General features: G+C 37.1%; 1 long non-coding RNA gene across 1 annotated transcript in view; it reads left to right on the top strand.

Moving 5' to 3' along the window:
* LOC113604704 (uncharacterized) overlaps nt 1-22,331 on the top strand; it is a 133,670-nt gene that overhangs the window by 35,014 nt on the left and 76,325 nt on the right. Inside the window, exons 3-4 of the long non-coding RNA XR_003426732.2 lie at nt 2,085-2,132; nt 4,462-4,562. This is a non-coding gene — a long non-coding RNA (uncharacterized LOC113604704). The remainder of the gene's footprint in view (nt 1-2,084; nt 2,133-4,461; nt 4,563-22,331) is intronic.

Raw genomic sequence — 22,331 nt, 5'->3', positions numbered from 1 at the left:
GTGTGATACGGTCAAGAGAAGACTGGGGTTTGGAAAGCAGAGACTGATTCACCCCTCTCATTGTGAATGTCACCTCTAAGTCAGACTTTGAGCAAAAGTAAAGCAAACAAAAGCACCGTGGAGAATCCAGCCCTTTGTACGATTCTCTTTCTCTTTCAAACCCTTCCTGGCAGATTCGTTTATAGTGAGGAAAAATGAAAGACAACCAAATTATCTACTTTTGAGAGCTGGTTAAATACTTTATGGGATAACGAGCCAATTGAAAACCATTCGACCGTTTAAAATAATGAGGTAAATTGTACGTCTCAATATGGAAAAATAACCGAGACATTGTTGAGTGCAAAAAGCAAGTTGCAGATTATTGGGGATACGCTCAATCTGTTTGTTTAAAAAAAAATGAAAAAATATACATATATATTTTACACTTTCTGGAAGAATATGTAAACCATAGCTAATAGTCGTCAGTCTAGGGCAGGGCACCTCCGTAGAGGCACTGATGACAGGTCAGGCTGGATAATCTTTGCTGTGGAGACTGTCCTGGGCACTGTAGGATGGTTAGCAGCAACTCTGTACCCCCCTGCTACATGCCAGTAGCAGGAGCACCCCCTCTCCATTATGACAACCGGAAATGTCTCTAGAAAGTGCCCAATGTCCCCTGGAAGGCAAAACAGCCCCCAGTCGGGGACCACGGCTCTGCAGAATGAGGCTGGAGGGAAGGTTCTATGTTTCATCTTCTGCTGAACTATTGGGTTTATTTTTGTTTGTTTGACTTTACCATGAACATGTACTATTGTTATGAGTTATATTTTTATTTTTTACGTTTTTAATTTTTATTTTTTTTTAAGTTGTCTTCATGCCCTATGTCGTGGGGCTTGAACTCACGACCTTGAGATTCAGAGTCACATGCTCTACTGACTCCGCCAGCCAGGCGCCCCTATAAGTTATATATTTTTTTAAAAAAGGACAAATTTTCCAGGCTAACCTCAGAACTCATATAGAAACTGGGGGAAAATGAACTATATAACTAATAAAAATACTCCATAAAGCTGTGTTGCCATTTTGACTGATTTCACAGCTTCACATAGTACATTCACTCCGAAGAGCTTAAGGCTCTGTTAAAAGAAAAAAAAAATCAGAAAAAAAAATTTATAGCCAGAAAATGACAGCAGCAAAAACATTGGGAAAGTGGCAGCCAAAATCAAGGCCTTTAATGAATACAACTGGCATCAACATCGGGGGTTAAGAATTTATTTTCTGTCCAGTAGCACCTGCCCTGGGTGAAACTCTACAGAATGTCCGCAGTATCCTTCCAACCTCTTGTGCCACTGACCTTGATCACCAGTTCATGTATTCACTCAAATAAGCAGCAGGATTGTATTAGACTCTGCATTCTTTGGGATTTGAGAAGCACCAACAGCTTTGGTGGTATAAATTAACTTGTGGTTTTATCCTTACTGGTGACCTGTGCTTTAACATATCACTCAGAGACAGGAAAGTTCTCCTGGGGCATCTTCCAAGACCAAGTCTCCTAGCAGGAGCCACATGGGGAAAAGGGCTGCTTATCACAAAGGCAGCCACCGGGTGAGGCCAGGGGCAAGGCCAGCTGCTCCTCGGGAAGGCAGGAGTGCGATCCATAAGCAGTGGGGATGGCCAGGTTGTTTCACTGAGTGACCAGAAATCCCCAAGGAGGACGTGGAACCTGAAAACTTTTCAAAGGCAAAAGTGGAGGTGTTCGGCCAAACCACGGGGAAAGCAGGTGGCACACCAAGGAGAGGGCAGAGAAGAGGGAGGGAGGGGCACAGGGAAACACCACCACTCAGGACAGCAGTATGAGGCGGAAGAGTCTCAGGAAAAGAAAGGTGGAAAGAAAAGCGCCACCGGGGCCTGGCGGAAGGGGCGGGAGTTCAGACCCAGTCAGTGCCTCAAGGCAGAGGGTATTTTCTCACAGCACAGAACCAGTGGTGAGCTGTAGGGATAGGGTCGATGAAGTCCCATTCCCCAAAGTCAGAGACGTGAATAAGTAGGTCCTACTTTAGAAAAAGGAGTATTTGGATTCTTCAAGTCACCATATTTTAACTTCGCAGGACTTACCCATTATTCAGCCTTTGCCTTCCTCCGGCTCCAGCCAAGACGTGAGTTTCCATTTCCCGGTTCTGTGGGTGGTTAGGATAACGAGGGGTATTCTGTGGCTTTGCTTCATTGCTGGCCTCCCTCCCTTTGTGAGGGTGTGTCCCTCTTTGCTCCATAAAAGATACTGTCACACTTGAACGCTGTCTGTGTGTGGCCCTGGGGCCCGCCCAGCCTGCGCCTTAATAATAACAGCAGCAGCCAGAAAAGGCAGAAAATGGATTACAAACCTCAGTGTTAATGTTAGGACTAGCGGTGGCCGTGGCGCTCGTGCTTTTTTCTTCTGAAACAGAGACAGAAAGAATGTGTGTCCTGGGCTTTGTATGGAGTAAGTCATCATTTGCAGAAAGTTTTCGTTGTACCTCAAGGCAGTTGTGATACAGACTTTTGAAAACGTCCGTGATCTTAATACTTGGCACGTTATAAAACCAAGAATTCTACATTTAAAAAAATAAACAAGACTTTTTACCTTCCCTTATAATCTTATTTATGGCGATATTTAAATGATTTAACTAAAACTGAAGTGCCAGGAATTATGAAATAGCCAACTGGATGCTCTCTTTTACATAAACCGCTTATAAAGGGATCCCTGATCCGAAAGAAATGGAGGAGTCCCTTAAGCTATTTCCAGTATTTCTAAGAGTTAAACAGAAATTGCAAGTTCACTTTCAAAAGAGTTGCACAGGCTAATTGAAATGTTGGGCACCTTTGATTCTGCCGGGAATTAAATTGATGTCATGTGGCAGCACTCGTTATCTCTTGCGGATCAGAATTTCTATTATAGAGAAAAGGAAAAGTAAGGGAGGAAGAAGAGAGACAAGAGCAAAGAAACAGGATTTAGGTCTAGACCTGAACAGTCTTTGGTAACCTGGGTGATTTTTAATCTCAGCAGGTCTCAGTTTTCTCATCTGTAAATTGGGCATAATGCTGACTGTGGTATGCTCCGACAAATACTGGGAATAGTCTTTGTAAGCACTCAGATTATGTAATGAGGAGTGCTCGCTGTGTTCTAGGCACTGTTCTGGGTGCTTTTCATGGATTAATTCAAAACAACATGAATTTGCATGGGATAACAGTTATCCCACTCTTTAGGATGAGGAAATTAAGACACGAAACAGTTTTTAAAAACTCATTTAAAACCACACCGCTAATAAACTGGGGTCTCAACCAAGGCACTGGGCTTAAGAGTCCATGGCTGTGCATTACAAATCCATGCTGTCAACACTGTGCTCTATTACCTGAATAGGTAATGAATCTAACATGCAATCGGTCTGTCAATACTATGATTCTACGTCACGGTTATTAGAAAGGAAAAAAACCAAACTTCCACCAAATAAATTTATTGTGTTTAGCAGATAAAACTCTTCAAACCTTAAGATCCATGATGGTAAAATGTTTGGTAATCATTGCTCCATAAAGGGAAATTGTACACATTCTACGGTCCGTGATCAATTTCCTCCCTAGAATGACTCTGATATAAATAAAGTAACCTTCCCATCATTCTCTCTTTTCTCCCAATCATTCATTCATTCATTCTCCAACTGCATGCCACCTACTATAAAGTAGGCTATTTTCACAAATTCAAATGTAGTGTTTTTCTGAAACGACAGCGTACTTATAATACATGTCATTATACTCATTAAATACAAGATGTATTTTTAGATTCCTGAGTATATCCTCTGAAATCGCAAATCTTTTACTTAATTCACTTTCCCACTTTGCTCTTTGTTACTAATTTGTAACTTATTTATGCACAGTTACACACCAAAATGCATTTTCTGAAGCATATAAAAAGTCTTGCACTTCCTCTGAGAAGATTTCATCCACACTGAAGGAACAAGTATAAAAAAATAAAGGGGAGGAAAAAAATAACCCCCAAATAATCCTTATGTACTATGGATTCTAGTACAAAAAATATATAAGGCACATAACAATCCATTTCTGATGTCCTGATACATAGTTCCTATAAACCGAGTTTATGAAAAGTTTAAAAACAAAAACCTAGCTACAACCAATTAGAATGCAATTAGCTACAGTGGGTGGTCCATTCCCAATTGTCCAACAACAGACTTTTCAGGTTAGAGATTAACCATACTCCCCTTCTACCATTTTCTCATTTTATGCTTCTGGCTTCTCTCCCTTTAGCCATGTACCTGTTCACTAACATGTGAAGATAAGAGGCCCAAAGAACAGAGTTCTTAGCTAGAGCTCAATGAGGCCCTTTGACTCCTCATTATCAGTTCTCATGGGGCTTTCATCAGAGACAAGAGACAATACAATGCATTACATTAGATGGCATGAATCAAAGTAAAATATCCTCCTTTCAATACTTAGATTGGCTATCTGTGACACCTTATGTCAGCTGGAAACATCCTTACAGATCATGAATTCCTACCTTCAAACTTTACAGGTGTTAACACCCAAGTCCAGACAAGGTAGGTGACCTGCCCCAAGTCATCCACGTAGATAACATCATAGGATGAGAAACTAGGTTTTGCTAATGTTTCAACCTGTCCCTTTGAACCCTCTATTCTAATTTTTATTCAGATTCATGTTTTCCCAGTATATTTTATTTCTTCAGCATTTCACAGTGAGGAATTGAGTGAATTCAACTAAGACAATTCCATTAATAATTACAATAAAATTAGTTTATTTGAATACATTTGATTCTTTCCGTCACATGGTAAACCAGTATTTATTAATTGTTATATATAAAGTCTCTTCAAATCACTTTAACAAAGATACGGATCCAACAGAATTAGTAGCAAAAGTTCACTTTTTCCAAGAGCATTTAGTATAGAGGTAAGCAACTTGAATATTTTTGGAATGAGATAGAAGAAGGAAGATAAGAAAGGGAAGAAAAAGGAGGGAGGGAGCAAAGAGATGCTAATATTATTATAAGGATTCTGTTCTTCAAGGACATAATAGTTTCATTGTATTATTGAAAATTGTTTTTAATTTGTGATTGTAAGGAAATCTTACAACATATACCCGTGACCTCTTTTTATATACCCTTATCTAGAATATGTTCTTTAGTAAACTATAAGAGCAGATACCCTAAATTGTTCTGCTTATAACCTATTGTTTATATAAATCATCAGCTCTAGAACAAAATTAGTTTCCCAAAGTTTACCCATTGATTTATTTCTGCTTTGTGGTATAGAGTGTAATAAATCAATATTAAAAAAAAAAAGCCTGAAAAATTCAAGGAAGATAAAGGACTAAGATAATTTAGTATCATTTATGTTTAGAATTATACAATCAAGCGTACGCTACATTCATATATTATCTAGGACTTTGGTGATAATACTTTTGTGATATATTTTGCTTCTTGCAACCTTGATCTATTTTTATTTGTTCATTTTAAAATGTGATCAATTCAATTCACTTAAGTCTATAATTTCTCTAAATTTTTACTTATAAAGTCTCTAAACTTGTCTTCATTTACCAATTTAACATTTCTTCAAACATTGTCCTGCTAAGAATTAAAAGCAACTCTTAAAATTACCAGTAAAAGAACAAAAGAAATGCTTCATTTTTATAGATAGTGATAAATTAATTATATTTTTAATATCCTAAAACTAAATTTTTAATGTCTGAAAATAAGCCACAGGACATTTAATGCATTTCAAAAAATTGGTTTTCTGATAAATACTTTTTGTATACAGGTGCTTTTACAGATGCACGATCTGAATTGTACAATTCACACAATTATCTGTTGTGCAATTATCTGAAAATATGCACATTAGCTAGGTAGTAATTTTGAATAAAAAGAAAAATCAGTGTAGACATGATCATAACACTATCAGCATTTGTTTTTTTCATATAGAATAAGCGACCAAATATTTAGTCATTTGAAAAAATTTCAAAGAAAAATATTTAAATAGTTTATTAAGTTATATTGCTGGGACATACATATTACAAATTTTGTGATAATTGGGGTTTTTCTTGTATTCAACGGTGGTGAACATAAGTGGGCCAACAACAACAATTGAAAGTTAAAATAAGTATTTGCACAAACCCTAATCATTCTACTAAGGGCTTTTCACATATTGTTTTCAGATTTCTACGGGTAGCTGTTTTATTTCTAAGTACTAGCTGTTTTTATGATTTTCCTGTTACAGAAGATGAAACAGGCTTACAAATTAAATAACTTACCATGAAGCTCATATTGAATGTGGCTAAGTTAGAATGTGAAGCAAGTTCTGGCTCTGAGCTCTTTCCACAAATAACAAGTTCACTGTCTTTTGGCCACAGTGTATAGGTTTACTTAAAGAGTAACCTTATAAAATCCATCAAAAGGTCAAAATTCTTCAGGCTCGTTCACTCATGCAAGAAAATAAAAAAGATCATTCTCTGGAAAATTAAAGAAAACGCTTCTTTCATCTAAATTGACTAGGATAGTTGATAAGAATTTCCATATTATTAACTCAGTTATCCTCTTTCACGTATAATCTTTGAAATTAAGAACTGAATGGGGAATAGGATTTTGTATGCAAGATGCTAAGAAAACTGGATCGAATTGATTGATTCAATGAAGTAATCATTGAATTATTTCTTAATTAAATTTAATATTTGGAGTTAAATGGTCAAAAATAAAACTTGATTCAGTATATTTCTGATTCTCATATATAGCCTTCACCTTTTTAATGTTTTTATTGAACTATAGTAGACACACAATGTTACATTAGTTTCAAGTGTACAATATAATGATTGAAGAACTCTATACCATATGCTATGCTCACCACAAGTGTACCATCTGTCACCATACAACACTATTACTGTGCCATTGACTCTATGCCCCGTGCTGTACCTTTCATCCCTGTGAGTTATTGATTCGATAACTAGAAGCCTGTACCTCCTTCTCCCCTTTACACATTTTGCCCATCCCCCTTCCTCTCCGGCAGCCATCAATTCTCCATATTTATAGGTCTGTTTCTACTTGTTTGTTTGTTCATTTGATTTGTTTTTTAGATCCTACATGCAATTAAAAACATATGGTATGTATGTTTCTCTGTCTGATTTATTTTATTAGCATAATACCCTCCAGATCCATCCATGTTGCTGCAAATGGCATAATTTCACTTTCTTTTGTGACTAATATTCCACTGTATATATATTTTATATATTCTTTATCCATGCATCTATTTATGGACACATCGATTGCTTCCAAGTCTTGGATATTATAAATAATGCTTCAGTAAACATAAGCATATATCTTTTTAAATTAGTGTTTTCATTTTCTTTGGGTAAATACCCAGTAGTGGAATTATGGAATTGTATGGTATTTCTATTTTTAATTTTTTGATAAACCTGCACACTGTTTTCCACAATGGCTGCATCAATTTACATTCCCACCAACAGTGCACAAGGGTTACCTTTTCTCCACAACCTGGCCAACACTTGTTATTTCTTGACTTTTTGATTCTAGCCATTCTGACAAATGTAAGGTGATATGTCCTTATGGCTTTGAGTTACAATTTCCTGATAATAAGTGATGTTGGGGCGCCTGGGTGGCGCAGTCGGTTGAGCGTCCGACTTCAGCCAGGTCACGATCTTGCGGTCCGTGAGTTCGAGCCCCGCGTCGGGCTCTGGGCTGATGGCTCAGAGCCTGGAGCCTGTTTCCGATTCTGTGTCTCCCTCTCTCTCTGCCCCTCCCCCGTTCATGCTCTGTCTCTGTCTGTCCCAAAAATAAATAAACGTTGAAAAAAAAAAATTAGCGATGTTGAGCACCTTTTCACTTGTCTGTTGGCCATCTGTATGTCTTCTTTGCAAAAATGTCTACTCAGGGTCTCTGCCCATTTTTAAATCTGATTCTGTGTTTTCTGCGGATTGAATTGTAAAAATTCTTTATAGATTTTGAATGGTAACCCCTTCAACCCCTTGTCTGAGGAGACATATCTAGATAAATACTATTCAGACTGATGTCAAAGAGATTAACGCCTATGGTTTCTTCCAGGATTTTTATGGTTTCAAGTCTCACATTTAGGTCTTTAATCCATCTTGAGTTTATTTTTGTGTATGGTGTTAGAAAGTGGTCCAGTTTCATTCTTTTGCATGTAGCTGTACAGTTTTCATAACACCATTTATTGAAGAGCCTGGTTTTTCCTAATTGTATATTCTTGCCTCCTTCATCATAAGTTAATTGACCATATGTGCACTGGTTTATTTCTGGGCTTTCTATCAGTTCCATTGGCCTCTGCATCTGTTTTTGTACCTATATCATACAATTTTGATTACTATAGCTTTGTAATATATCTTGAAATCTGGGATTATGATACCTCCAGCTATGTTCTTTCTCAAGATTGCTTTGGCACTTGGGGTCTTTTGTAGTTCCATACAAATTTTAGGATTATTTGTTCTAATTCTGTGAAAAATGCTATTGATATATGCATAGAGATTGCATTGAATCTGTTGATTCCTTTAGGTAGAATAGATATTTTAATAATACTAATTCTTTCAATCTATGAACATGGTATATCTTTCTACTCTTTTACATCATCTTCAATTTCTTTCATCAACACTTCATACTTTTCAAAGTACAGGTCTTTCACCTTCTTGACTAAGTTTCTTCTTAGGTATTTTATTCTTTTTAGCACAATTATAAATGGAATTATTTTCTTATTTTCTGTTTCTGTACTTCATTATTAGTGTATAAAAATACAACAGATTTCTGTGTATAATTTTGTATCCTGCAACTTTACTGAATTCCTTTATTAGTTCTGCTGGTTTTTGGTGGAGTCTAGGGTTTTCTATGTATAGCATTATGTCATCTTTAAATGGTGTCAGTGTTTCTTCTTCCTTACCAATTTGGATGCCTGGTTACTGTGACTAGACTTCCAGTACTATGTCGAATAGAAGTGGTGAGAGTGGACATCCTGGTCTTGTGCCTGACCTTAGAGAAAAACCTCTCAGTTTTGTGCCATTGAGTATGATATTAGTTGTGGGCTTTTATATGTTCAGGTATTTTCCTCTAAACCCACTTCATTAAGATATGTTATCATGAATGGATGTTGAGTTCTATCAAATGCTTTTTCTCTATCAACTGAAATGATCATATGATTTTTATCCTTCATTTTGTTAATGTGGGTTATCACATTGATTGGTTTGTGAATATTGAACAATCCTTGCATCCACGAGATAAATCCCACTTCGTTATGATGAGTGATGCTTTTAGCGTATTAAATGTGGTTTACTAATATTATGTTGAGGATTTTTGCATCTGTATTCATCAGGGATATTGGCTTGTAGTTTTCTTGTAGTGTCTTTGTCTGATTTTGATATCAGGGTAATGCTGGCCTCACTTAAGTATTTTGAAACTTTACTTCCTCTCTTATCATTTGGAATAGTTTCAAGAGAATAGATATTAACTCTTCTTTATGTTTTTTTCTTCCAAGATTTTATTTAAATTCAAGTTAGTTAACATATAGTATAGTGTGGGTTTCAGGAATAGGATTTAGTGATTCATCATTTGCTTATGACATCCAGTGTTCATCACAAATACCCTCCTTAATGCCCATGACCCATCTAGCCCATCCTCCCACCCTCCTCCCCTCCAGCAACCCTCAGTTTGTTCTCTGTATTTAAGAGTCTCTTACAGTTTGTCTCCCTTTATGTTTTTATCTTATTTTATTTTTCCTTCCCTTCTCCTATGTTCATCTGTTTTGTTTCTTAAATTCCACATATGAGTGAAATCATATGGTATTTGTGTTTCTCTGGCTTATTTTGCTGAGTATCATAATACACTCTTCCAGCCACATCATTGCAAATGGCAAGGTTTCATTCTTTTTGATAGCTGAGTAATATATATATTATACACACACACACACACACACACACACACACACTTACATGCACACCCCACATCTGCTTTATCCATTCATCAATTGATGGACATTTGGGCTTTTTTCATAATTTGGGTATTGTTGATAGTGCTGCTATAAACATTGGAATGCATGTGCCCCTTCAAACAGCATTTTTGTGTCCTTTGCATAAATACCTAGTAGTACAGTTGTTTGGTAGTAGGATAGTTCTATTTTTAACTTTTTGAGGAATCTTCATACTGTTTTCCAGACTAGCTGCTCCAGTTTGCATTTCCACTAACAATGTAAAAGGGTTCCCCTTTCTCCATATCCTCACCAACATCTATTGTTTCCTGAGTTGTTAATTTTAGCCATTCTGACAGGTGTGAAGTGATATCTCATCATAGTTTTGATTTGTATTTCCCTGAGGATGAGTGATGTTGAGAATTTTTTTCATGTGTTTGTTAGCCATTTGTATGTCTTCTTTGGAGAAATGTCTGTTCATATCTTCTGCCCATTTCTTAACTGGATTATTTACATTTCGGATACTAGCCTTTTATCCAGTATGTCATTTGCAAATATCTTCTCCCATTCTGTAGGTTGTCTTTTAGTTTTGTTGATTGTTTCCTTCACTCTGCAGAAATTTTTTATCTTGATAAAGTCCCAACAGTTCAGTTTCCTTTGTTTTCTTTGCCTTCGGCAACTTATCTAGTAAACAGTTGCTCCGGCCAAGGTCATAGAGGTTGCTGCCTGTGTTCTCCCCTAGGATTCTGATGGTTTCCTCTTTCACATTGAGGTCTTTCATCCAGTTTGAATTTATTTTTGTGTATGGTATAAGAAAGTGGTCTAGTTTCATTTTTCTCCATGTTGCTATCCAGTTTTCCCAACGCCATTTGTTGAAGCGACTGTCTTTTTTCCATTGGATATTCTTTCCTGCTTAGCCAAAGATTAGTTGACCATATAGACATGGAGCCATTTCTGGGTTCTCTATTCAGTTCCATTGATCTTTGTGTCTGTTTTTGTGCCAGTACCATACTGTCTTGATGAATACTGCTTTGTAATACAGCTTAAGTTTGGAATTGTGATGCTTCCTGCTTTGCTTTTCCTTTTCAGCATTACTTTGGCTATTCGAGGTCTTTTCTGGTTCCATCCAAATTTTAGAATTGTTTGTCCTAGCTCTGTGAAAAATGTTGGCTTTATTTTAATAGGGATTGCTTTGAATGTGTAGATTGCTTTGGGTAGTATAGACATTTTAACAATATTTGCTCTTCCAATCCATGAGCATGGAATGTTTTTCCATTTCTTTGTGTCTTCTTCAATTTCTTTCATAAGTATTCTGTAGTTTTCAGAGTACAGATCTTTTAACTCTTTGGTTAGGTTTATTCTTAAGTATCCTATGGTTTTTGGTACAATTGTAAATGGGATCGATTCTTTGACTTCTCTTTCTGCTGCTTCATTATTGGTGTATAGAAATGCAACAGAATTTCTGTACATTGATATTATATCCTGTGACTTTGCTAAATTCATGTATCAATTCTAGCAGTTTTTTGGTAGTCTTTTGGGTTTTCTGCATAAAGTATCATGTCATCTGCAAAGAGTGAAAGTTTGATTTCTTCCTCACTGATTTGGTTGCCTTTTATTTCTTTTTGTTGTCTGATTGCTGAGGCCAGAACTTCCACTACTCTGTTGAAAAACAGTGGTGAGAGTGGACATCCCTGTAATTTTCCTGACCTTGGGGGACAACCTCTCAGTTTTTCCCCATTGAAGATGATATTAGCTGTGGGTCTTTCATATGTGGCCTTTGTGATGATATTAACCCTTCTTCAAATGTGTGATAGGATTAACCTGTGAAGACATCTGGTCTTAGACTTTTGTTTGTTGAGCGTTTTTTGATTATCTATTCAATTTTATTACTAGGAATCAGTCTGTTCAGATCTTCTATTTCTTCTTCATCCAGTTTTGGAATATTGTATGGTTCTAGGAATCTATCCATTTCTTTTGAGTTGTCTAATTTGTTGGCATATCATATTTTAGTAGTCTCTTATAATTCTTTGTCCTTGTGTGATAACAATTGTTACTTCTCTTTCATTTCTGATTTTATTTATTTGGGTCCTCTCTCTTTTTACCTTGATGAGTCTAGCTAAAGATATGTCACTTTTTTTTATTTTTGCAAAGAACCACATCGTGGTTTCATTTATCTTTTTTTTTTCTTTTTTTTAAAGTCCCTTTCATTTATTACTGCTCTCTTTTTTATTTCCTTAGTTCTACTAACTTTGGGCTTTCTTTGTTCTTCTTCTAGTTCCTTTAGGTGTAAAGGTAGATTATTTATTTGTGACTTTTCTTGTTTCTTTAGGTAGGCTTGTATCAAATTAAATTTTCCTCTTAGAATTGCTTTCACCATATCTCAAAGATTTGGGTCTGTTGTGTTCTCCTTTTCATTTGTCTCCATGTATTTTTATATTTCTTCTTTCATTTCTTCATTAGCCCATTGGTTGTTTAGCAGTATGTTGTTTAGCCTCCATGTGTTTGGGGTTTTTTTCAAGTTTTTCTTTTAAATTTGTTCATACTGTTGTTGTTGGAAAAGATGCTTGATATGATTTCAGTCTTCTCAAATTTATTAAGATTGGTTTTGTGGCCTAATGTGATCTGTTCCGAAAAATGTTCCATGTGCACTTCAAAATAATATGTATTCTGTTGTTTTGGGATGGAATGTTCTATATAAATCTGTTAAGTCCATCTGGTCTGATGTGTCATTCAAAGCCACTGTTTCCTTGTTGGTTTTCTGTCTGAATGATCTATAATTTAAGTGTAATAATGTAAGTGGAGGTGTTAAAGTCCCCTACTATTGTTATATTACTGTCGATTTTTTCCTTTTCGTCTGCTAGAATTTGCTTTATGTATTTAGGTGCTCCAAGTTGGGTGGATAGGTATTTATAAATGTTATATCCTCTTGTTGGATTGATACTTTATCATTATGTAAGCCCTTCTTTGTCTCTTGTTATAGTCTTTGTTTTAAAGTCTATTTCATTTGAGATAAGTATTGCTACCCTGTTTTGTTTTTTGTTTTTGTTGGGTTTTTTTTTTTTTTGGCTTTTATTGGCATGGAATGTATTTCTATATCTTCACTTTTAGTCTGTTTTGTATGTGTCTTTAGGTCTGAAGCCTACTGTAGGCAGCATATAGAATCTTTTTTTGTATCCATTCTATTACTTTATGCCTTTTGTTGAAGCATTTAGACCATTTACAACTAAAGTAATTATTGATGGGTATGTATTTATTTCCATTTTGTTAATTTTTTTCTGGTTACTTTTGTAGTTCTTCTCTGTTTCTTTCTTTTCTTGCTCTCTTTGTTTGTGTTTTATGACTTTCTTTAGTGTTATGCTTAGATTTATTTCTCTATATTTTTTGTATATCTATTATATGTTTTTGGTTTGTGGTTACCATGAGGTTCATATATAACCTCCTAAGAATATAACACTCTATATTAAGTTGGTTACTCAAGTTTGAACACATTCTGAAAGAACTTCATTTTTACCACCCTCCCCATGTTTTATGTATATGTTGTCGTATTTTACATTTTTATTTTGTGACCCCCTTTAGCTAATTTTTTGGATTTAATTGATTTTACCTTTTTCTTTTAACTTTCATATTAGCTTAAATGTGATTGGTCTACTACTTTTACAATATGTTTGCTTTTATTATGAAATTTTTTTCTTCCATAATTTTCTTACTTTTAATTATGGCCTTTTCTTTTCTACTAAAGAAATCCCTTTAACATTTCTTTAAGGCTGATTTAGTGGTCATGAACTCCTCTCATTTTTGTTTGTCTAGGAAACTTTTGTCTCTTTTTCAATTCTGATTGATAGTCTTGATACTCACCTACTCTTGCTGAGTAGAGTAGTCTTGGTTGTAGGTTTTCTTCCTTTTAGAACTTTGAATCTATTAATCCCACTCCTTTCTGGCGTACAAAGTTTCTCTTGAAAAATAAGGTGACAATCTTATGTGGTTTCCCTTGTATGTTACTAATTGCTTCTCACTGCTTTTAAAATTCCCTCTTTATATTTAATCTTTGACATTTTAATTATTATGTGTCATGATGTAAACCTCCTTGAGTTCATCTTGTTTGAAACTCTTTGTGCTTCCTGCAACTGGATGTCTGTTTCCTTTTCCAGGTTAGAAAATTTTTCAGCTATTATTTCTTCAAATAAGTTTTCTGCCCTTTTTTCTCTTGTCTTTCTGGGGCCCCTGTAATGCAAATGTTTATTCACTTGACATTATCTAAGAGAATCCTTAATATATCTTCAGTTTTTAAATTCTTTTATATTGTTGCTGTTCAACTTGAGTGTTTTCCATTACCCTCTCTTCCAGATCACTGATCCATTCTTCTTCATCCTCTAATCGATTGATTCACTCTGGTATATTTTCAGTTATTCTATTCTTCAACTCTAATTGGTTCTTTTCTGTATTTTCTTTTTGTTGAAGTTACCACTGAGTTCATCCATTCTTCTTTCCAGCCCAGTGAACAATTTTATGACCATTACTTTGAACTCTTTGTCAGGTAGATTCATTACCTCCATTGCATTTAATTTTGTTCTGAGGTTTTGTCTTGTTCTTTTGTTTGGAGTATATTCCTCTATCTCCTCAGGACACCTGGGTGCCTCAGTTGGTTAAGCATCTGATTCTTAATTTTGGCTCAAGTCATGATCTTGTGATTCATGAGATCAAGCCCCGTGTCGGGCTTTCTGCTGACAGTGCAGAGACTGCTTGAGATTCTCTCTTTCTCTCTCTCTCTGCCCCTTATCTAAACAAACAAACAAACAATGAAAAAAATTCCTCTATCTCCTCTATCTCTGTTTTCGTTTCCATGACTTAGACAGGACAGCCATTTCTCCTAACTTTGAAAGAATGATCTTGTGTATGGTCATCCCCTGTATAGACTGACTTTGTTTGACTGACTGGAGCTGTGGCTGACATGGGCTGTGTGTCCTAGGATACTTCATGCTGGGACTGCCTGCTGGGATGGCTGTAGATGAAATGGGCATGGACCAGGGTGGTCCCAGGGCTTTCCATGCAGAGGGCAGCCTGGTAGGATGGCTGGGACTGAGGCAGGTGCCAGTGAGGGTGTCCTGAGGCTCTCCACACATCGAGCACCATGGCAGGACAGCTGAAGCTAAAGCAGGTGAAGGGCTGAACAGTCTTGGGGCTCTCCACACAGGGGGCAAACTGGTGGAGCATCTGGAGTAAAGGCAAGGCGTGGATCAGGGTGTCCTGGGGTGCTTTGTGCAGGGGAGCATGTGGGACAGATGGAACTTAACAGGCATGAGCTCAGAGATGCCAGAGCACTGTGCACTACTGGGTGCCCCAGCAAGTCAACAGGAACTGAATTGGTACAGGCTTGGAGTGTTCTAGGATACTTTGTGACTGTGTTACCTTGGTGAGACAGCTGTAGCTGTAGTGAATACCAACCAGGTGTGTCCCAGTGTGTGTCACACTGATGCCACCTTGGTGGGCGGGCTAGGGAGGTGGTGTGGCTTAGGGACTCACAGTGAGGGCGCCCAGACCCTGCTCCTATCCATGCTATCAAGGCGGATGGGAAATGTAAACCATGGTGCTCACCAGCCCCTCTGACCTAGAGAGAATTCCAGCAGCTCTTCTATTATTTGGTAGGGTTCTAGGACTGGTTCCTTTATATTCTGACTGCCCTCTTAAGACACAGCTTTTTTCCTACATCCGAGGGCACATGAATGTGTTCATGGTCGTTTAGTACTATCCCTCCCCACTGCAGTTCCCAGGGTCAGGTGTGCAGGTTCCTTTCATTACTATATTTTCATCTTTCTTGCCATTCACTATTTGATATCGCTTTTTTTGTTGTGCAGAAGCTGTTCGGTCAGGCCTCAGTTCTTCAGGAGAAATTACTCTATAAATAGAAGTAGATCTGGTATGTGTATGGAAGAGGTGAGTTTAGGGGCTTCCTATGTGGCTATCTTGGACCAAAATCACCTTCAACTTTTTTAAATTGAAGAATAACTGACATGCAATATTGCATTAGTTGCAGGTGTACAACATAGTGATTCCATTCAGTATTTATATACATTGCGAAATGGTCACCACAGTATGTCTACTTACTGTCATCCTACAAAATAATTACAGTATGATCGACTCTATTTCCTATGCTATACTTTACATGCTGATGTCTTATTTATTTTATAACTGGAAGATTGCACCTCTTAATCCCCTTTGCCTATTTTTCCCCCTACCACCCCAGGAGCTCAGTCTTAGACATTATTACACTTGAGATGACTATTAGACACCCAAGTGTAGATACTGAGTGAGTATTAGATAGACAAGTCTGAACTTCAGAATAGAGGTCCAGGCTAGAGAGAGAAACTTGGGAGTTGACCATATATAAGGCATTTAGAGACTAGATGAGGTCAGCAAAGGAATGAGTGTAGATAGAGAAGAAGTCTGAGGACCTAAGTCTTGTGACAACACAATATTAAGACTGCAGGAAAATGAGGAAGGACCAAAGAAGGAAATTGAAAAGGAAAAGTGGTGAGTTAGGAAGAAAATCAAATTGTGGGGTTCTGGAAGATGAATCGAAAAAGTGTTTCAAAGAAGAGGAAGGGGTTACTTGTGCCAAATGCTGGATATAGGTCAAGTCCTATGAGAACAGTGATTAAACATTTGGATTTAGCAACATGTAGGCCACTGGTGACTCTTCCAAGTGGATTTTAAGTGTAATGGTGAGAGAGGCAAATGCCTGATTCTAGTGGGAAGAGAAAAACGGAAAGGGGAAGCACAGACACAAGTACTAAAAGAGACAACTCTTTCAGAGTTTTAACTTAAGACGAGGTAGGGAAGAAAAATAGGGAAGAAGAGGTAGAATAGAGGAATAAAACAGTAGTTGCAGGGGAAAGTAGAGCCAAGAGAGATTTTTTTGTTTTAAGATGGAAGAAATAATATCATTTCATATGCTGATGAAAATGATTCGCCAGAGGAAAAGCTGATGATGCTAAAGAGAAAAAGGAAGGCTGTGGCATTCAAGGTCATTGAATAAATGAACAGAAATGGAACCTGTATTGGTTTTCTCCAACTATTATAGCAAATTACCATAGGTTTTCAGCTTAAAAAAACAAATTGATCATCTGCAAGGCTCTGTAGGTCAGAGTGTGCAGGGATTGGGACGATTTGGCTGATTCCTCTGCTCACAGTATCACAAGGTCAAAATCAAAGTGTTGGCCACCGAGAACTTTAATATGGAGACTGTGGGAGAGAGAGAGTCCACTTCCAAGCTCATTCAAGTTGTTGGCAGAACTAAGTTCCTTGTGGTTGTATGACCAAGGTCCCCATTTCCTTGCTGGCTGACAGCCAGGAGACTCCCTCAGCTCCTTAAAGTCACCAGCATTCCTTGTCATGTTGCCTCCTCTGTGCTAACCAGCAATATCACATGGAGTCCTTCTTAGGCATCGAATTCCACCAACTTTTCTGCCACTTCTCTCCTGCTTTCAGCCAGCGAAAGTGCTCTGCTTTTAGGGGCTAAAGTGCAAGATAATCTCCCTCCATTGAGGTCTATAACCATAATTCCATCTGAAAAATCACGTTTTGCCATTTACCCTAACATATTCACAGTTCCTGGTGATTAGGAAATAGCTTTGTGAGGGCTACTTTATCTACCATGGGAACATTTCTGATAGGAAGCAGAGCAGAATATACAGGTGTATTGTACAGGTGTCAAGGGGGACAACAAAGGCTGGAAATCCTCTGTGACTACTCCCGTTTGCATCATCACGTAAGTGTAAAGCTAGGGCTATAGGTGCCGAAGGTTTGAGAAGAGAGAAAGTATGAAATGAGTGAGTGCTCTGGATGTGGTATCATTCCCAGGCAAAATGAAACATTTAGCTGATGTCCACATCCAAGAATATAAAGGGGCCCGTCAGCCCAGTGGTTATTAAGCCTGAAAGCGGTAGGAATTGAAAGGAGAAAATAAAGATGAAAAGAGATATTGCAAAGTTGGGCTGGATAAATATTTAGGAAAGGGAAAAGAAGAGATCCTATCTAGGGGACGGGTAGCATTTCATTAAAATCAGGTACGTGTGCTATAAATAAGGAAGTTGGAAGCATGGGGGCACTAATTTGGTGGGGGCAAGGGGAGTTGATAAATTCAGTGTTTGGCATGTTGTATTTGACAGAATGTTGGGACACCTGTCAGCCAAGCAGAGATGGAGGTTTGGAGACTGGGAGAGTGACGGGGCCTAGAGGTATAAATTGGGAAATCTTTGAGGAGCTAAAAATTGTAGCCATAAGAGCCCATAAATTTTCTAATCATCCACTTCCTAGGATTACTATAAGGATTATAGATAATATTCTGTGGATAATAGATAATGATAATAGATAATGCCTTGTACATAGCACCTTGCACACAGTAAGCATTCTATAAAGACTAGCTCAATTTATTTTCATTATTATTATAAAATGGTAGTGCTAGAATTCAAACCCAGGTGTTACTCCAGAGGCTGTTTCTCACCTACGCTACCTTTAAGTTAAGGATAAACAAGTCATGAAACTCATTTCATATTTATTATACTATTCCTCTCTGTTCATCTTTTTTTAACAAAATCTTTGAAGGGCAATAGAAAAATCAATATGTTACTGATAATATCAGAGGGACTCATTAAAATTTTGTATGCTCCACAATACTCCATTGTATATGAATATATACACATATATACACATTTTTTATATATTGTATGTAATTATATGTGTAATTACATATAATGTAATGTACACACATTATAAACACAGTATATGTTTATAATGACTATAAACAAGTTGAAATAATTGAGTATCATTTCAAATCCTTATGTATTTTGTGGTCTCCTTAGAGGCTCTGTTTGGAAACAATTAGAAATGTCAACTTGACATATTCAAGACTCTCAGATCTCTGTTCTGAAAACCATCTGAATTTTTTTTTTTCTCTGTGAGGTATATTGGTAGACAATACATTGACTGGAGGGTACATGAAATTCTGCTTTCTGTGTTCATCCTAAGAAGTGTCACAAGTAGCAAAACTTCTTTTATTCTGAATTCCTCTGGCTGGGTACTAACCACTGAGCAACTATTCATAGAAAGCATGAAATTGGGAATTTGTGACGCCCAAGCCAGCTGTGACATCACAATTTAAGACAGCAGCCATGCATGTGAGCAGCTTTCGCTCGTCCCTCAGTGCACCTGCCAGCTGGCGTCCATCATGGCGGGCAGTGCTCTACCTTATGGTCTGTTGCCATTCCACTCACTGGCCCTTCTCTCCCTGGGAGATGCCCACCAGTCTGAGACTTTGTAAACAACCCCATCAGCTTCTGTGCTCATGTGTCCTTTTCTTCCAGCTCTGTTAGGGGCAGATACTTGCCTGCTTTCCTGACAGACATTTTTTGGTTTAACACAGAGGACTTGTTCCAGACTTGCTAATGTATGGGAAACGCATGGGGTCCAATACCTTTACCAGATTGTAGCTTGCTTCATCTTGGTAAATTTGGAAGCGAGCAGTGTTGCCACGTGCCTGTGTATGTGGAGAGATGTATTTTTTCAAATGCTTACCTCCCTGCAATTAATGAATTTCTATTTTTTCCTTAGTTCTTATAACAATATTAAAAATCTCTTAGTAGTCATCCGTAAGTATTTCAGAACCTGGGTGTGAACAGTTTTATCGTAGACTGTTGCCAGGTGTTGGGCAGAGACCTCCTCTTGCAGGAGGAAAACAAGGCCTCTCTAGCAATTCCCCCCATAAGTGAGTTCTAGAAAACACTATCACTCCTTTGTACACCTTTTTGGAGACTCCCTTCATTCCACCAAGTCAAGAATTTACACCGTTAACGAGAGGGTCCATTTTATTGTTTTTATCTATGAATGAGGGTGAGGATAAGGATGTGATGATAAAGACAATGAAGACAGCCAGTTGCCTAAATGAGCAGCCCAATCACTTCTAAAACTTATTTGACAATCTTAAAAAAATAAAATAAAATAAAATCTCACTGTTAGTTTTTTTCTTTCCTAAAACATGACCTTTTCATTTCCCTTGGTTGTGTGTGATCCTAACCTCTGCTCCTCCAATATTGTCACATTTCTTTAGTCCAATCCATACAAATGTAATTTCCAGATAGAATTAAAATCATAGGGATTAAAGTGAGAATGTAAGTTAGAATCCATGATACTAATTCTTAATGATTGCAACATATATTTATAGTGCTTCACGGTTTAAAAGGTAATAAAATGTAACACTTGGTTTATGCCTGACATCCATCTTCTGTGTCGAACAGTATCATCATTTTTCAGTGGACAACACCACAGCTCATGACGTTAAGAAATGTGCTGGTAATATGTAGATAGGATTAGGCAGAAGTGTATGTAATTGGTATTTCACCTTTTCTGACCTACATCTTCATGTGGTTAGCAAGCAAAAGCTAGGACGCCAATCCTGAGCTTTTCCACTCATACTCCAGTGCCTGGATTCTTAGTCTGTGTGATTTTTTTTAATGCTATAATGGGCAGATCATTTCTATAAAGCACTTAAAAATAATATGGTTGGCAACTTGTTACCTGCCTCAGCCTTAAGATGAACTTGATTACTCTGTAGTGAGAAGCTTTATACAGTTGCCAAGTTAAACAGTAAGGAAAAAGGAGGTAAAACAAAATATCTTGAAAGTTTGTAGGTTACATAAAACGACACAAAATTCTGAGTTTAGGTATGATGGAAACAGCAATTTCATGACTCACTCTCATTGGAATAACAACTAAGTAACAACTGAATAGTGAAATTTAAGCCACTAGATCTGCAAGTGTAAAATGTGTATTGTATAGGAGAGGTCGTTGCTGAATTACTAAAATTTGGTTTTATTAACTCCTGTTATATGGGTTTTCCAGTATTTGTTACTTACACCTTTAGTAGTAAAATGTAAGAAAAAAGTTTTTTCCCTTAAATTCCTAAGATATTCCATTCTCTATCATTGTATTACTGTAGTCCTTATTTATTATTCATGTATCAACTTGGAAAATAGGTACACACACACATACACACACACACACTGAGAAAAGTGTATAAAATTTTGCAAATAAAGGGCATAAGTATGTTACTACACACAAAGTATACTACCAATATAGCCTGTTCTTTAGTGATAATGGTTCCATTTCTGCTCAGCTTACACTATCCCCCCTTCTGGAAGACAAGAACAGTATCTTTTTATAGTCACTGCAAGGTAATGGCCCTAAGTAAAATGCTAAATCATAGTAATAGACTATATTATTTTACATGAATAAAAGTAACATTTATAACATGTTATAATAAACAATTTATTATTAGTTCCAACAAGGCATAAAGGTGATAAAATTCTATGGAACTCTAAGATTATTTTTAAAAAGGCACTTTGCTCGTGTCAAATATTGCAAACCGAATTAGAAACTAGTAGCTCTATCCTTACTCCCATTTTGCACAGGAGATGGCTGGCCAGTAGAACACAATCAAGAAGTTTTAATTAGTTTAAAAATAAGCCACATTTTCCAAACCAAATTTCTATCTTGCAGCTTGCTGCATTATCCACCTCTACCATGATCAAACCTTGTTCCAATTGAATAGATGGTAATGCGAAAACTGAATACTTGTGACTCACTTTCTCACTTTTTACCCCTCCTTCATGGCCCTAAAGACAGGGGGAGAAAGAACCTCGAACCTTGAGAAAAGATTTCTATGTCTCACAATATTTCAGCAAGATATCTGGACATTCCACTGTGAGCCCTGTAAGAGTGCTATGTGAAATATTCATACTGCCTTACAGATGAATGGGTGAGCTTGGGGAAGAAAATAAGGAAGTATCTATAAGATCAGAAATGCAGTGAAAACAGTCCTACGCAGCTAAGCATCTACCAGTTTTGGGTGGCCTTGAACTTTGTTTTCATGTCTGTATAGGGTCTGAGATCACTGCCAAAACCCAGAACCCAGAAAGGCTATAAGCATCAGTGATAGGGTAAAATGGGGGCGGGGAGGGGAGGTTAGAAAACCACTTCGCAGAGGCAGACAAAAATTGATTCATAAGACAAATTGCAAAGAACTGCTATAATACAAGCCACATTTTCTGACCACAATTCAACATGGACAGAAATGAGTAACAAAAACAACAAAAAGGATTATTCCTAGAAGTAAGACTCTTTTCGCCCATATTCTCTATAAAGTGTCTTGCCACCAAAGACCTTCTTGGAAGATCACACTGTGTAGTTAATTTCTGCTCAATAGAGAAGACTCCCACCTTTAAACCCTATAAAAATGAAGTTACTATTTTCTGTAGACATGTTTCAATAGTTATTCAGTCCTCCCACCCGGTGAGGTCAGTTATATCCATGCATTCATTTACTGCA

Source organism: Acinonyx jubatus, chromosome B1 (assembly GCF_027475565.1).
Source record: "Acinonyx jubatus isolate Ajub_Pintada_27869175 chromosome B1, VMU_Ajub_asm_v1.0, whole genome shotgun sequence".
In the NCBI taxonomy this organism is placed as follows: Eukaryota; Metazoa; Chordata; class Mammalia; order Carnivora; family Felidae; genus Acinonyx; species Acinonyx jubatus.
The sequence above is the reverse complement of the archived record's forward strand: the minus strand, read 5'-3'. Positions and strand labels throughout refer to the sequence as shown.